Source organism: Diadema setosum, chromosome 1 (genome assembly GCF_964275005.1).
Source record: "Diadema setosum chromosome 1, eeDiaSeto1, whole genome shotgun sequence".
NCBI lineage: Eukaryota > Metazoa > Echinodermata > Echinoidea > Diadematoida > Diadematidae > Diadema > Diadema setosum.
The window spans coordinates 51,031,814-51,048,540 of NC_092685.1; positions in this window are offsets into that span (position 1 = coordinate 51,031,814).

The window sequence follows — 16,727 nt, forward strand, 5'->3', positions numbered from 1 at the left end:
GTGATTAAGTCGTGAAGTTAATAGGCCCTTAATCATGGGCAAAATCGGTATTCTGAGGACGTAATTAAGGTATGATTAAGTCCCCTGTAATTATCTTAGGTCCCTCCCATCTAATTGTTATTCCATCCAATCAGACGCGTATTTAGAAGCCAAAATGATGATTACACGCGCATATATGCCCTCAATGCGCGCTTCTCCACGCCCCCTGTGATTACAACCCAAGAGCTCCGTGCGCACACTCCGGTATTTGATTACAACCCCTCACCTACGCACGCGAAGATCTCAACCTCTTTGCTCACATAAAATGACCAAAATTCCTCGAAGATCGGCTATATTTCTATTTTTCTCTGAATTCTACGGATACCACGATAACAACATTCAACCGCTCCTCGGTTACCGAAGACGGTAAGCATCGTTGTGGCAGAGAAAACACGATGTAATGCGTGATATCGGAGTAGTTAATGACACTCTTTGGTATCATTAAGTTTTCCATTAACTTTCATACTTAATTACACCCTCAGAATACCGATTCGTAATTAACTCTGTGATTAAGTCCTCTCAGAGATGCACGCGCATTGATACGCGCAAACGCGTAGGTCCTTCCCGCCAAAACGCTTGTTGCTATGGTAGTTAATATATCCCCTACTTAATCATGCTCTCAGAATACCAATTCGGTAATTAAGTGCTAATCAGACACTTAATAAGCTCTCAGAATACGGCCCCTGTTTAATTTCTCTCGTCTACAGTGAAAGTACACGTTATGGCGCATGCGCGAAAGGTTTGTACGCTGAACTTACCTTCATCTGGAGTTTCAACGCAATGCTTTTCACACTACAGCGTCTCTCGGAAGTTCCCAGGGACACTTGGGAGTTTACCAGGGACGGTTCAAGGGTTTTACCCGGGATTTCACCGGCGAAACCTATACTATACTAAAAAAAGAGCTCTCCCGGGGTCATCCTAGAAATCTCTGGTGAGATCTCTTAGTACTTTAGTATGAAAGGTCTCGCAGGTACAATTTGCCCAACAAAATGAAATCGAGGCAAATCGTAAATTTATTTCACTGTGGCCCTACTCTTTGGTACCCTTTTATAACCGTCTCATCGACTATTTGTCCATGTGCATCCACTCATTATAAATTCATTTGTACTGTATTTACAGCATCTGGCTCCATGTACAATGTAGGGGAAGTGAATGATGCGAATGTACATATAGAGCAGAAAGGTCAGTACCACATATGACGTTCGGACAGCAGGAAGACAAAAGCGCGGAAACGCTCGAACCAAGCCATGGGCATGTTGATGATGGAGTCAATAAGTATTGCGGGGAGGGGTGTTGTTATAGTCAATGAGGGCGCGATAGCCAGATATCATTATCACTCGGTTGTCCCACTGTAGGGCTCACGCGGGTAAATAATTCCCCATAGAGACGTGTGTTAAAATTCAAAATTCAAAAAAATTCTGTAAAATAGTTGGGAGAAATGAGGTGTTTCATCTTCACTAACCTGGATAAGTGAGATATACCCTTTCATCCATCAAATTTCCAAGGCGAGTTCTCCGGCTAAAACTCTGTCCAAGGGTCAGCAAAGCCAGACTACGAGTTCTTTTCACTCAAAAAATCACCTACACGTATTTTCTGTACATGCACCCAATGAAATATAGTCCCCTCAAATTCCAACCAAAATGCAGTTTGTAGAGGAATTCATACTCCATATCTACAGCTATTCAGTTTTTTGCCAAACTGCATTACTGAATTTTAATTAATTTTTTTCTTCATTTATTTTGGTATCTTTGGTACGAATTTGTGAAGGGTCTGGGACATTCCATTTGATTTACAGGTGTGAGCCCTGGATTATTTCAGGGAACACTATCTCAAAATGTCATATCACTGTGTACAGCAGGTGGAAGTTACAGTAACGAGAGAGTACTAGTAAAAGGGACAGAGAGATCACGATGGCAGCCTGTTGAAAAAGCAGCACTTGGAGATTCCGATGGAAGAACCTCATAATTGCTAATTACTTACCGCGTATCCGATGCTAGCCATGCATGCCAAATTGGTAAGGGTATAACTGGCCCGTGAAAAAACGGCTTTCAAAATAATAATTGGTACGCTTGCTATGCTACCCCCCCCCCCCCCCCCCCCAACACACAAACGTAGGCACCCTGTGTTTTTTCCATCGACATATGAAAGACAAGAGGAGTTTGTTCAGTGAACGTACAAATGGCAGGAAACATCTATTTAATTTAGTACCTCATGGCTGGTCGAAGTGTGCACCTATTGGTCGAATTCCGAACTGGCCGATGTCCGAAGTGCAGACCATTGATTGTTTGAGTCTGAATATCTCTGAAACATCACTTAGCTCTTGTGTCGTACGTCTTCATGATGATGATGATGATGATGATGATGATGATGATAATGATGATGGTGAAACAGTTCAGACTGTTTTGGGGGGCCGTTCTGATGTATTGTCCCTTGCATAACTCATGCATAACTCTGTCCAAGAAAGTATATACACCGTACTGCTCAATTTGTCTTCATTATGTAACACTGCACCCTCATCGAATGCCGGAAAGCCCTACGTGGCACACTCCTGGGTTTGCAGTTGCCTCGCAGATGGACAGTCCATCAGATAGCAGTCAGTTGTACAAAAAAGATAAGATATCTGGTGAATGTCCCCCTCCAATGTGAACGCGGGGCCAGGAAGTCACCTCCATGGTTAATCATGGAGCTACCCATGCTCCTATATCCCGTCATTGCATGAATAGGACATTCTTCTTGCCTGCTCTATTACTGGACCCTCTGCAAAGGTACATGTAATTCAAACCTTTCATATCCCATCCCTTGCCTTACGTCCCAACCAGCCTCTCTCCAGGGAAATGCATTTGCGTCTCTTCATATTAGCGCTCGTATGACTCAAGTTAGGTGTCAGCTTGAACTGACGACAGTATACGGGGACTCTCCACGAGTTAGCTAGTCAACGCCAGTTTGTCAATACAAGACACTCACTATGTTCGTTGTGCAGACAGGAAGCCTTGTTTCCGATCTCTCTCTGACAACAAGACGTTCGATGCTTCCTTCTCTCTTCTTTCTTTCATCTCAACATCACCTTGACCACTAACAACTTCTCCAGGGATAAGGATGAAATGATGCAAGTAAACAAGAGGTTGTGTGAGCCGCTTGTTCCCATCTCCCCCCCCCCCACCTCTGACTGGTTCATCTGCTACGCGACTTCTCATTTTCACTACACTCTAGACCGCTATACAAAATATATTATTTCGCTCCTCGCTTGAGCTATAGGTTCTGTAGGCATAGGCATACTCATTTTACAGTGATGATAGCCTTCAGACTTGTTGGTTCATATGAACTGTTTAAGAACAGCTACTGTTCCGCAAAAATGAGCGAATCTGTAGCATTTCGTAACTTCATTACTTTTAATCCGATTCTGATCAAATTTTCACCGTCGTGCTTTCAATATCACTTTTTCTTCTCAGACTAACTTGTAACTGGTCTAGAATTCTTTGTTTGTTTGTTCTTTGGGTTCTTTCTTTATGGGGGGGGGGGGGGGGGCTTAAGATGAATTGACGAAGAGGCTTTGTCTAATCGTGTAAGACCGGAAGGCCCGAATAGTATCGTTGATGGGTCGCCAGCAGACATCCCATCTTATCTTACTCATGGACACAAAGCTTAGCATTCCCCTACATACATGTATTATAATCATCAGGCAACATAAGAGCAAAACCTTGGGGGCACGGGAAAGGCTTTTTGGCACAACTTCAAAGGGGGGATTCTATTCTAAATGAAAATGGGAAAGAGGAAAAAACGCGAACACGCATTGACAAACGCCGCCTATGTTATTCGAATGATACAGTACATGACACAACACGCGCGCACGCACATACACACACGCACTAAATAAATCTATGAAATACAAGTACATGTATAAAACATGTATTAGGCGTATGACAACTAAGTATATAAACATATCTTGGAAATAGTTCTTATATAATTATACCTCCATGAATAAAATCCACTATCCACTTGTTTTATGGCTTCACACATGATATCATTTGATGACGGGTTGTTTGTGTGTGTGCGTGTGTGTGTGTGTGTGTATGTGTGTGTGTTTCATTTTATCTGTAGTCCTACAGGAAGGATGTCAAGTTGAGGTGATCTAGCAGTCAAATGAAATTTATGGACATGTCATACCTGATCAAGATTAACCGTTTCCGGCTCTCAAATTGTACAGCTTGGAATTGAATTCACTCATGGTGGCAGTTTTCTTGTAGTTCTTCTTTTTTTTCCCCATCATTATCAAAAGTTAACATTATCAAACTAGTTTTACACTATTGATCTTGTTAGGACAATCAAAATGTCAAAACGTATCGTAATAATATCATCTTGTTCTTTTGAGTTTACTACAGATGTAATCCGTAGGGTTCGACCTAAAAAGGGTTTCCTATAGGATTGACAATACTTGAGTTGAACACACGGCATAGTCCCGGGGCATAGTAACAGTTTACTACATACGGCATAGTCCAGGGGCATAATACAGTTCATTCTCACGATGATAATCATTTCGACAATCTTTGCCAATTTAAATGATTCATATTCCCTTGAAATGAATTGAAACTTCAGATACTATACATTCCATTATTGTTTTCTCGACTAAAACCCAGAAACTTCTCGTTCTAGCTGGTATGAGCACAAAATAATCTGCCTCTTGTTCGGTGGCCTACGGTCGGTATCCACGGTCGGCCCCCATCGTATTTACCGACCGTAAGCAAGAAAGAGGACACCGAACAAGAGGCAGATTTATCGGTCTAAACAGTAGCGAAGATTTCATCAATACATTGTACATATAAATGAAAGAATTAAGACTAAATGACTGAAATTTTAACATTTTTTCACAATTTTACCTGGAGCTATCTCTTGGAAGACAGCCATAATCACATAAAGCACTATATAGGTTCTGGACACACTGCTATTATACCTCGTGCATAAATTGTGATTTTTCTGGGCGACGAAGCGACTCAAACTCACCTTCAAAGAGTCAACATTCCGATGATCTAACTAACGCATTTGAGTAAACAAGATCCGAAGGGAAACTGTAGCAATCTGTAAAGTGCAGGAGAGTTTTAATATACTAACTACTTTATCTCATAACTCCATCATGAAATCACATACCAGCTGGACCCTTTTGCATTTACCTGAGCGGAAGGCGCCATCGACAATCTGTCGTTTTGTCCTCTTCTTGACACTGCTAACAAACTATTTGTGTGTTTTGTTGCTGTTGTTTTTTGAAAACCACAATCTTGGTCTGTCATACAAACCTGCTGAGAAATCATTGCACTTTGGCTCGAATTTAGAAAGGAAGGACAAACGGTATGTGGTTGCAGACTTTTTCACAGAAACAAGGAAGCCAACACGCCAGTACGACCAAAAATATTAAAGGGATCGTACAGTTTTGGTTGAGACCTAATTTCAGGTTTCAAACATTAATTTTGAAATAACGAGAAACCTCTTATGAAATATGAAAGAGCATGTAATTCTATGAGGAATTCAACGTTCACTTGATTAAAATTGGTTTTGAAATGGCTGAGAAAGAGCGATTCTAATAAAGTGTGGGACCCACTTTAGTACGATCGCTTTGCTTTACTTTGTTTTTGGATGTTTCGGTCATTCCAAACCCGATTTTCATCAAATAAACTTTGAATTCCTCTTAAAATGCTTTGTTCTGTAATATCATAAGTGTTTTCTTGGTATCTCGCAAAAAGTTAAAAGCCCAATTCTCATCTCCACCAATACTGTACCATCCCTTTTTAAACAACAAGCAGAAAGATAGAAGTAAATGCGTGTTGCGTCGACGGTTGCATATCTTTCTGACGTTTCACAAATTCCAGATATTATAACTAGAAGTTTCTTCATATAGTCCGAAAATGAGTGAAATAGGGTTCGTTAAGGGCATTTGCGTTGTTTATATTCGGAAGGTTCATGAATAGTCCGAAAATGAAATAAGGCTTGTTATTCCGAAGGTTTGTTTATCTGAATTATTCTTTCTAATCACTCTATACATTCGATAGTCTGAAAACGGAATAGGATTTGGACATTACAAGTTAATGAATGCCGAAACTTGAATATAGGCCGAACATGTAAATACGTGCAGTGATCTAGATCTATGGGTCGATCATAATTCTATGAACACAATCAGGGAGCAGCGACGCTGCCTATAAAATCAATATATTGATTGCTTATGTACCACTTGCATGTGCTTTGTAACAAGACTGCCTTATACATATTTATGATCAGGGTCTTATGGGATACACTAGCTTAATTTGCCCTTTTAATAGATAATTTAATATACACATATTCGCGCATTTACAAACACAAACACAAAAACAAACACATACACATACACACACATACTAAAGGTATATGATTACACATACATCAAATTTACTATATACAAACTGTAAACATAACATAGTGCCGTATATATGCCTTTACAGTGCATATTTTCAATTGTTACAATACAACAACCTGCTATCGTATAGGCCAACGCGCACGTAAAAAAAGGGGATATAAAAGATGTAAAAAGTTTAAGTCATGATAGCATAATTCTTCACGACCTTGCTTTTTTCCAAATATAATGTAGGACGTATTATTATCACCTATCTTCTGATCTTGCCTCCATCACAGTTCTCAGTCTACTTCCTCCTCTTTTAACAATCAAAGTCTTGTGAATGCTAGATACAGTAGTAGTTGTCAAAGGCGGCCTGCAGCTTTGTGTGTGTGTGTGTGTGTGTGTGTCACAATATCAATACTCAATAGTCGTCATTGATGATGGGTGGAGGGGCAGAGGGTTGAGAGCAAAAGTAAAACTGCGACAACTTTGATGGTATCTCTTCTAATATTTGAAGAAAAAAAAATCACTACCACTCACTCAGTAGTTAAATCTATAATCAAGAATGTGTTTCACATGAACGTATAAGCCAAAGGGAACAGTACTGTCTGACACACGAAACCCACAACTTCACACGGTCGGGACGACTGCCACGCGAGAAGTTTCCGCTGCTGTGTGAGAGCAGGCTCACGTCAGTGACAACAAACACGGTAAGGTCTGAAACAAAAGCGTCGGTACACTGGTACTTTCACTTTATTCATGAGTCAAACTTATTCCGATCAACTGCGAAAAGTAAACAGTGTAAAAGGTTACTAACCTCCGTCAATCTTTGCCGGTAAACTCGTTCAACCTGGAATCAATTGGAGACTTTTGGGATCACTTTAGAAGCGATAATCCTGCGTATTCCACGTAGTCAAAGAGACGGAGCCTAAACGCTGTCTATGCTGTCGTGTGGAGATGTGTGGATACTGAAACTCCGCAATACGCAGTGCACTCTTGTCTCTGTGCAAGGACAGCGGGATAAACGCAGACGGGTTTGCTAGTGTGGGGGAGTGTGTGGTGCAGAGAGGGTACCCCAGTGTGTGAGGTTACGCTCGGAGCCCCTGCAAGTTTGTCCCGTCTTTGCCAGGAGCAGCTCGACATTCAATTCACACGAGCGAAGTCTTGGTCGCAACCGTCTTTGCTGACTCGTCACTCGGAGTGTTTCGCTGTAAGTCTCAATAAAGAGCCAGCTGGGCACCATAGACCGGGAAATTCTAACATTTGGGGAAAAAACAACAAGAAAAACAAAACAGAACAAAACCAAGAAATTGCCCGCGTGTAAAGTTTCCCTTTAGGTAGAGCTATGACCTCCTCTCCCCCCCCCCCCCCGATATTAAAACGAAACGATTGTTAAAAAAAAAAGTTTGGTTCATGTTGCACCATGCACTTCTCAAACTTGTGTCAGAGGAAAAGTGGGCCGAGAGAACACCCTCTTACTAACCAAAACCGCAGTCATGCTGAACTGTGCTAAATATGGAACATGTAGGCCTACATAATGATTAGCTGACGTTATCGGCGAATTTAGATAAAAAGTTGCGTAGAATTACGCAGATTCATGTTAGCAAAAATTGTAGATCATATTCTTTAGCAAACATCTCTTTCGAAACTCAAAAGTGCTGATTAGCATGCATTTTAAAACAATGACCATAAAAGAGTTGCAAATTTTATTGGCATATGTTTTAACATGATAACATGACATCCACCAAAATAAATTTGCCACTCGTCTTGGTAGAAACATATACTCCCCGTAAAGTGCGTCTAATTATTTTTTCTCCCTCATCTTAACTTAGTAGGCCTTATACAATATCAATGTCTAGAAGAAGTGAAAACATGCGTGGTTTTCAGATCGCCAGAATAGAATGCACACTTGTACCATACTGTTTCCAAATAAAGTGCACATTATTATCGTCATTGCCGAAAGTTATTTCCTGTGTTTGCAATCCAAGTAATAGAGGTGAACCAATGTTTCTCGTTCCAGTCTTTTTTTTTTTTATTACAGAAACGGGTGATGAAACGATGAAAGTTTTTATTATGAATATTTCTTTCCTCCTCGAAAGGAAGATCCAAACAAGGACTTGCATATGTTATAGCGTCATAGATGCACAAAATTCCTGAAAGCATGTACGTCCTAAAATATTTCTTCTTTTTATCAAGGACGTGCCACTCATTTGAGATATCGTAACTTTTTGTTCGTCGTCCAGATCGCTATTATCAGCCCTCAATTGGTGTACAGAAAAATGATACAATCGGCTGCTGAGTTTTATCTCCAACAGGCAAATCGTTCAAGTTACTGTTTCTGAACCAGAGTAGGAAGGAGATGTGCATAGTTTGACGAATAAAGGTTTAGAGGTCAAAGGTGTAGAGGTCATCGTGGACACATGCGTCTCAACCCAGTGATGATATTAGCTCGTCTGACCATTGTGATGCATTATGTAGCATAATTCCCATTTACATAAAATATGCCAAAGCAGAACCCGGTATATGTACTAACAAAGAGATATAGGAGAGAGACATGCAAATTAGCGGCTTATAAAGTCAAAAGTTGGCTACAAAATTTCTTCTCGTCCTCCTTCTCCGTGTTCCCCCCCCCCCTCCTCCTCCTCCTCTCCTCCTCCTCCTCCTCCTCCTCCTCCTCTATGAAGGAGGAGACTAGTTAAAATGATGGCGAAGGGAAAAAGGATAGTGACGTCACTCAGTGTTTATCTATTTAATGCAGGAGAAATGATCTGACATGACATACCGAGTATAAGGGCGAAATCAGACCAGTTTGAAAAGCAAGTCTGAAAACAAAGAGTTTAAGCACAGCACTGTATATTTGATCAAAATCCGATAGAAATTGAGGACGTTATCAAATTGTGAAGTTTTGCTGATTGTTGCCTATTCTAGTTCTTTAACAGATGATATAAAAATACACATAATTATGTGCAAGAGAATAATGTCATCGCTTTTCAATTAATCCCAGGTATTCCTGGCTGAATAACTTAATTCATGATAATAATCAGTCAGATCTCTTTGTTAGTACATATACCGGGTTCTGCTTTGGCATATTTTATGTAAATGGGAATTATGCTACATAATGCATCACAATGGTCAGACGAGCTAATATCATCACTGGGTTGAGACGCATGTGTCCACGATGACCTCTACACCTTTGACCTCTAAACCTTTATTCGTCAAACTATGCACATCTCCTTCCTACTCTAGGGCGGTGAGTTAGCTCAGTCGGTAGCGCGTCTGCCTCACGATCACGCGGCCCGGGTTCGAACCCGAGTCTGGACTGAGCAATGTTGTGTGTATACATACCGTCCCCTCTAGCAAGAGGCAAAACACTCTGTCCCTCGGATAGGACATAAAATGGAGGTCCCGTGTATGAGAGAGTCACAGCTCATGCACGTAAAAGATCCCGCTTCATTCATTCATCGCAAAGAGCAGGGTGTCTAACCCGGTGAAGTGGTCCTACCCCATATCCAACTGGACCCCATGGAAGACCAGCTTAGTGTAGCTGAATATGGGCTATCCAGCCATCTTCACAGATGGAAAATGAACAACAACAACAACAACAACAACAACAACATATTTCTTGGGATTTGAGACTGGGGTATCATTGCGTTCATTGAAAAAATAATTGGGAAATATCTAGATTTGTGCAAAAAGTATTTGGCTGTGGTGTTGAACCGACGACATCCGCAACTCCCTCGTATGCATGGATTATCTATATTGACAGTTCAAGAATTGTTTTGCGAAAATAATCGTTTCGTAACTTTCCTCATTTTTATCCGCTTTGATCAATATTTAAATGTTCCCCGATGTGCTCATTAGATTTAATCTCTCTGCTCAGACTAACTGCTAGTGTATTATACTGCTCCGGAATTGCCCATTGAAACTGAGAGGGCAATTCTAGATTGAGTATGCGGAAACAAAGTACTTAAGGTCAGACGTATAGTACATGAAAATGCGGAAAGTCATATTAACGCAAGTCATTCTTATGGTAGTAGGCCTACTCTCTACACTAACTAGAGTGGAAACCCATCTATACGATTGTGGTGAGGTACCAATCCAAAATCAGATTGAGAAAAACATTACTTCTAAAACTATTAGATTAAAATTTTCAATCTAAGTTTGGATTGGTCCCTCATCTCAATCTAGAGAATTTAGTGAGTACCCTCTAAATTTCTTAGATTGGAAATCAATCTATAAGATTGTGGTGAGGGACAAATCCAGAATTAGACTGAGAAAAAAGATTGACTTCTAAATTTATTAGATTGAGATTTTCAATCTAATCTTGGATTTGTCCCTCATCTCAGAATTAAGAGAGTATGTGTGCCTCATATTGTCTGTGCTTTCCTTTCCTATTTAGCATGAGTGATGCAATGGAATGAAATTAGTAAATTGTCTTTAAAATAGTTTCAAAGGGGACAGCTTGACTTCGAGAATTGGTACAAATGTAGTTTGATCAATGTTGGTTCTTTTTCCTCCATTTTATACTCTAATTCGGAGACGGCTGCCTTTAAGACTAAGCTGTAGGATATTGGTGATAGTTGTTACGTGATAGCAGAATTCACTTGTTTTTGCCATGACAAATTGCGGTTTGGCATCACACGTGTCCGTTCTTTTCAGTAGGAGGAAGTGAGGCAATAATTAGTCTTACCATGGACCTACGATCTGACCTTGGTCAAAAAATACACTCGCTATGGCGAAATTTGAGTGGCTTTGTGATAACACAATGTCCCGGATAATGGCGAAAAGACATGGGAAAATACATCTAATCGTGCGCAGGAAGCTATACTGAGCAAAAGTCAGTAGAATATAATTGTTTACTGTTTGCACAACATCACACACAAATACACACACACACACTGCTCATTCATATAAAGTATACAAGATAGGCCATACGTGTTTGAGTGTTTGTGCATGATTTAATTATAGTTATCGTTAGGTCGTTATATACACCTAAAAGGTATAATATTCAACTGGAATGTGTTGATGAGTTTATAATTATGTTCCAGTTATGTAGATCATGTGACCCTGCATCACAAAACCAACAAAAAGTCGCCATACATGGGTTTTTAGTTAGGGGCAGATTCTGACAGACCAGACTCTAAGCTTTAGAATTACGTATAACTCAATTCAAATGGACTCTCCTAACATATCTAAACATAGAAAAGAAAACACATAATCTGGAAAAGTGTTTACTGAGAAAAGAGGCTCTAATGTAAAGTATAACGATCTATTCAAGCATTTAATCTTACTAAGCCGTGCTAGCTATGGAATGAATGGACAAAACAAGGCAAGTGCCATAATGTGTCTCGCCCATTCGCGTACAAGATATTGTACGCGAATGGGGTATAACAGATTTAAAAAAAAGAGATATAACAGATAAAAAGAAATTTAAAAGGGTAAAAATTTATGGCAAAAAAGAAACGTGCTATAAAAACTTAACATTGGGCCCTTAAAGTTTGTTGACCCCTGCCTGTGACATTTGACCTTGTGGTGACCATCCACTCCCCAAGGGACATCTACCATCCAAGTTTGGTCACAAACGGACGTATGGATCAAAAGTTATGACCGATAATAGAAATGCGCCATAAAAACTTAACATTGGGCTCTAAAAGTTCGTTGACCCATACTTGTGACCATTGACCTTGTGGTGACCATACACTCTCCAAGGGACATCTACCATCCAAGTTTAGTCACAAACGGACCTACGGGATCAAAAGTTATGACCCATAATAGAAACGCGCCATAAAAACTTAACATTGGGCTCTAAAAGTTCGTTGTCACTTGCTTATGACCTTTGACATTGTGGTGATCATCCACTCCCCATAAGGGACATCTACCATCCAAGTTTCGTCACAAATGGAGTTATGGATCAAAAGTTATGACCCATAACAGAAACACGCATAAAAACTTAGCATTGGGCCCTAAAGTTCATTGACCCCTGCCTGTGCACTTTGACCTTGAGGTGACCTTCATATATGGTAAAATGTGAAACTGTGTATGACCCCTCTTCCCTCGAAATTTGATTGCAATTGAAGCCCAGAGTAAAGAGTTATTGAAGTTTTTGTAGCGTTACGGACAGACGACGGACGGACAGACGCCGCAGACGATCCCTTAGTCTCCCCTCACCTCCGATGGGCTCGACAAAAATAGGTTGTGAATTTCCGCAGCAACAACAATGAAGGGATTATCAAATTTTCTCATGCTCTATAAGCACATGTTTTCCGTGACTAATACCAACAATCAAAGCAGTATCGCTTTATCCTTTCAAAAGTTATTAGAGTTGAAAGGGAAGAACGTGTAAAGGGTTTTGAAAGAAATGTTTGCCTCTATAAGACATACCTGATCACACTACTCTACCAAAAAAACAAAAACAAAAAAAAAGTTGTAGAAAAAGTGCTGAAAACACACTTTCCCACTCATTTTATGATCCCAAACTCAGGAATAATGTAGAAAAAGAATAGCTCTTTCAGAAAATATGAAAAAGTCGAGATTGACTTAGCTGACCCGTTTCACCCTTTTTTAGGCCCCACGTCAAATTAAGAGGTGCGACTTTTTGTTGGCTTTGTGATGCACGGTCACATTTCACACAAGTAAATACATGAATACAGGTATGACTGATGGTAACTAGAAATAAACCCAGTAAAGATTACCGATAAAATTACCGTTTATAATAATGATGATAACACAGATGATGCAGTAGTAATTATGTCCATTGTCATTATCATTATCACTATCATTATTATGATTTTTTTTTTTTATAATAATATCGTGTAATGACACTTTGTGCGACGATGAGGGCGCTTTTCTATTTTGCACTTTTCTATTTTGCGGTAGTTTTCAGCTTGCTGTTTGCTTACCATAGGCCAGTTCGGGGTTCCACTTTGAGCATGAGCAGAAAAAGGTCATCTGTACCAGCAGAGCATGTTGGCTTTTAAATTCACTGAGATAAGCATCTGTGATATGATGGTTATTCAAGTGATCCTTATAAGTGGTGCTTCCCAGCATATCCAACTGACAGCAAAAGTGGTATTTGACAATAATAAATCAATAGAAAATATTAATACAATGCAAAATAATGAAATGGATGCTTTCCAAAGTGCTAATTGATGGATCATTCTGGTCACCTGGTCTACGCAAGTTCATCCTTGTTTGAACATGACTGATGAATTCCATAAATTGTTTTTTTTTTTTTTTGTATTTCTGGATTTTATTGATCAGATCGAAAAACATCGTGCTTTTTCACAGGTCATTGTATTATTCACAGGTCATATTCCATAAATTGTTACATCAGGCAAGCTTTTGCCTTCTGTCGCTTGAAAACTAGTGGAGCGCCTAATCAACTGATGAGAAAGAAGAAAGGTCATTTGTACCCATGTGCCCATGAGCTAACCCCAAACTGGCTGATTGGCATCACCTTCGAAATTCTCAATACATAGGTATTATATTTCTTCAGTACTGCAAATAACCATAATTAATTTCCAAAGAGTAGAACCATAATCCATTGGTTTTGATTCCCTTTGATAATGGAGCGCACACTCCAAAACGCACACCTGTTATGATTGTTTTATTACCTATAGAATGTATGTCAATTACGACGAAAATGTTATTTACTGGGAGAAAAAACTAAACAATGATAGTATATCCATTAATTTAAATAATTATTATGTATCATCTGCTGTTTCTGTAACAAACAAACAAACATACAAACTTAGGAGTATGTGGATCTTGATTATCCGGCTGAGGATGCTGTGGATAACCACAACACTTTCCAGCATAGCATGCTGGGGGTATATACATGTTATTACGAATTTACTAATGTTACGATTATCTTCATGGCATTGTCATGTTTCATACTTCTACGGAAATAAAACGAAATATTAGTTTAATATCCCTTCATGTCCCTTCATGCATTGTTCGTTTGTTTTTGATCGACAATAAGATCGATATTGTGACTCGTCAAAATACTGCCGCTGCTTGTATACTGCACTGCTGTGCACTTATTAGTGCCAGTAATAAGCGTGGCACTTGTCACTGTCATCGTCACAGTCCGCTGGGATGATTGAAATTTATATCCCATTGTGTATTCGCACGGTAAAGGTTGCACGCGTGTTTGTTTTGAATGATATTTGGCACTGAATATACATGAAACAATTAAAAAGATATGTCAGTCAGTCGACGTCCGCATAACAGAGAATCCGGATAATCGATGGCCGGATAATCGATGGTCGGATAATCGAGGTCCTACTATATAATACACTGATGATAAACTAACATGGTAAGAACGCATTGGTGCCGTCTGCATCCGCGTAACCAGATACGTTGGTGTGTTTATCGCTTTAGACATTTCCAAAAGTATTTTGATTACACAGTATTTATATTATGCTTTGATATTTTATCATATTTATCATCACTGCAACGTAGCTGGGTTAATTGTTCTGATTGTTTTGAGAGAGTTATTAGTATCACAAAAAACAAAAACTAATTTCGAATGCCCATTTCATGCCCATATACATTGCCAGTTTTCATGAATTACAATTACTTCATGTATTCGAAATTGATATGTTCAACAAGTCATTTTATTTAAAAGTAAAGCAAAGTGGTCCTGATAAAATTTGGGTCCCACCTTTTATTAGGACCTCTTTGTTTTTGGATATTTTAGCCATTTCAACACCAATTTTCATAAAATAAACTTTAACTCTTTTTTAGAACTCTTTCTCATTATCTCACAAAATGTTGGAAAACCCGAAGTCCCATCTCAACTAAAACTATTCCATCATCACTTTAAATCTATGACTGATTGCTAAATTGGCAATCTACCGTGGAAAGTTCATTCGTAAGAGTCTTTTTTTTTTTCTTTTTCTTTTCATTTACGGATTTACAAACCTTATTTCATTTTCGAACCATCAAACCTGCAAAACAAACCTTATTTCATTTTTGGTCTAACAAACTTCTGGATTAACGAATGTTTGGAATAACGCCGCAAACTTAATATGTTCGTATTAGCGAACCCTATTCATCTTTGGACTAATTAATATAGGTAAACGGAGTTTGTGTGTTTCTGCAGTGTTTGGTAATGCAAGATTTCGTTTAAATCAAAGACATTCGGCAACACGTCACGTAAGTTGATAAGATGGATTTTCCACTTCCAATTTAGGAGCTGTATTTAATATTGGGGGAATGATATTCTTTTCTCGCCTTCAAGTACTCAACGAGGCCCATAGCCGATTTTTAAAACAGTCGTGTGGTTTTTCTGTGTTTTTTTTAAGCACATTAACTTCCTAAACGAATCAAAGAACAAACGCCTACCTGACTGCCCAGATGACAAACCTCCCTGATCTGTCCAGCGGGATTTTATCACTTACTAGCAGTCATGTAGATAACTGTCGACAGGAAGTGAGGGAAAGGAAAAGGGACTATACAGAAGGAAGAGGAAAGGGGTTATATCTCTGGCTTGATACAAAGTACGTTGCAGGGAAGCAGAGAACTGACAAGACTGGGGCCCTGGAAATCTTTAGAAGGGGAAAGGTAAGTAGAAGCCCCCCCTCCGGGAAGAAATTGACGGCATCCTTTAAAGGGGCCCTGAAATCCAAATGCATGTTGATTAGTGTTGATTTATGATACCCTCAACATCACTTTTGCGGTAAAACAAATATCTAGAAACATTTCATATGTTTTTATCGATTTTTCTTCTATTTTTCTTCAGATTACTTGGGAACGCCACAAAAAATCATTCCAAACCAATCAATATTAATATTCTTGAGATGACCTCATCTGTCAATCATTGCTAAAGTACTGAAATGTTTAACAAAAGACACTGGAATACACCTTCCTCTCGATTCAGCATAACTTGCATGTTTCTGTCATATTAATGTGACTAAAAGACATGGCGTAGTAAAACTTAGTAAAATAAAAAAAGACCAGCAAAAAGTTTGAGCTTGATATACAAAAAAAAAAAACCAACACACAGAATAAGTGATTCTAAAGTATGCCAAAATTACATTTGAAACTAGAGATTATATGTGGGAGAAACTGCCAAAAAAACAAAAATCAAATGATTTACTAGTGGAGGTAGGTCCTCAGAAAAAAAAAAAATGTAGGGACACACACAACAGAGAAATGAAAGAAAAAGAAAAGAGAATTACAGGAAAGAGAAAAACTCCAACCCAAGACAGGTATCATCGCTCCTTGGAAACATTAATCTCCCATGATTATTAAAAAATTGCGTTCTTCGCATTTCCGTCTCGCGTTCTACATGCTGTACTTTAGCAATGGCACACACGATCTTAGA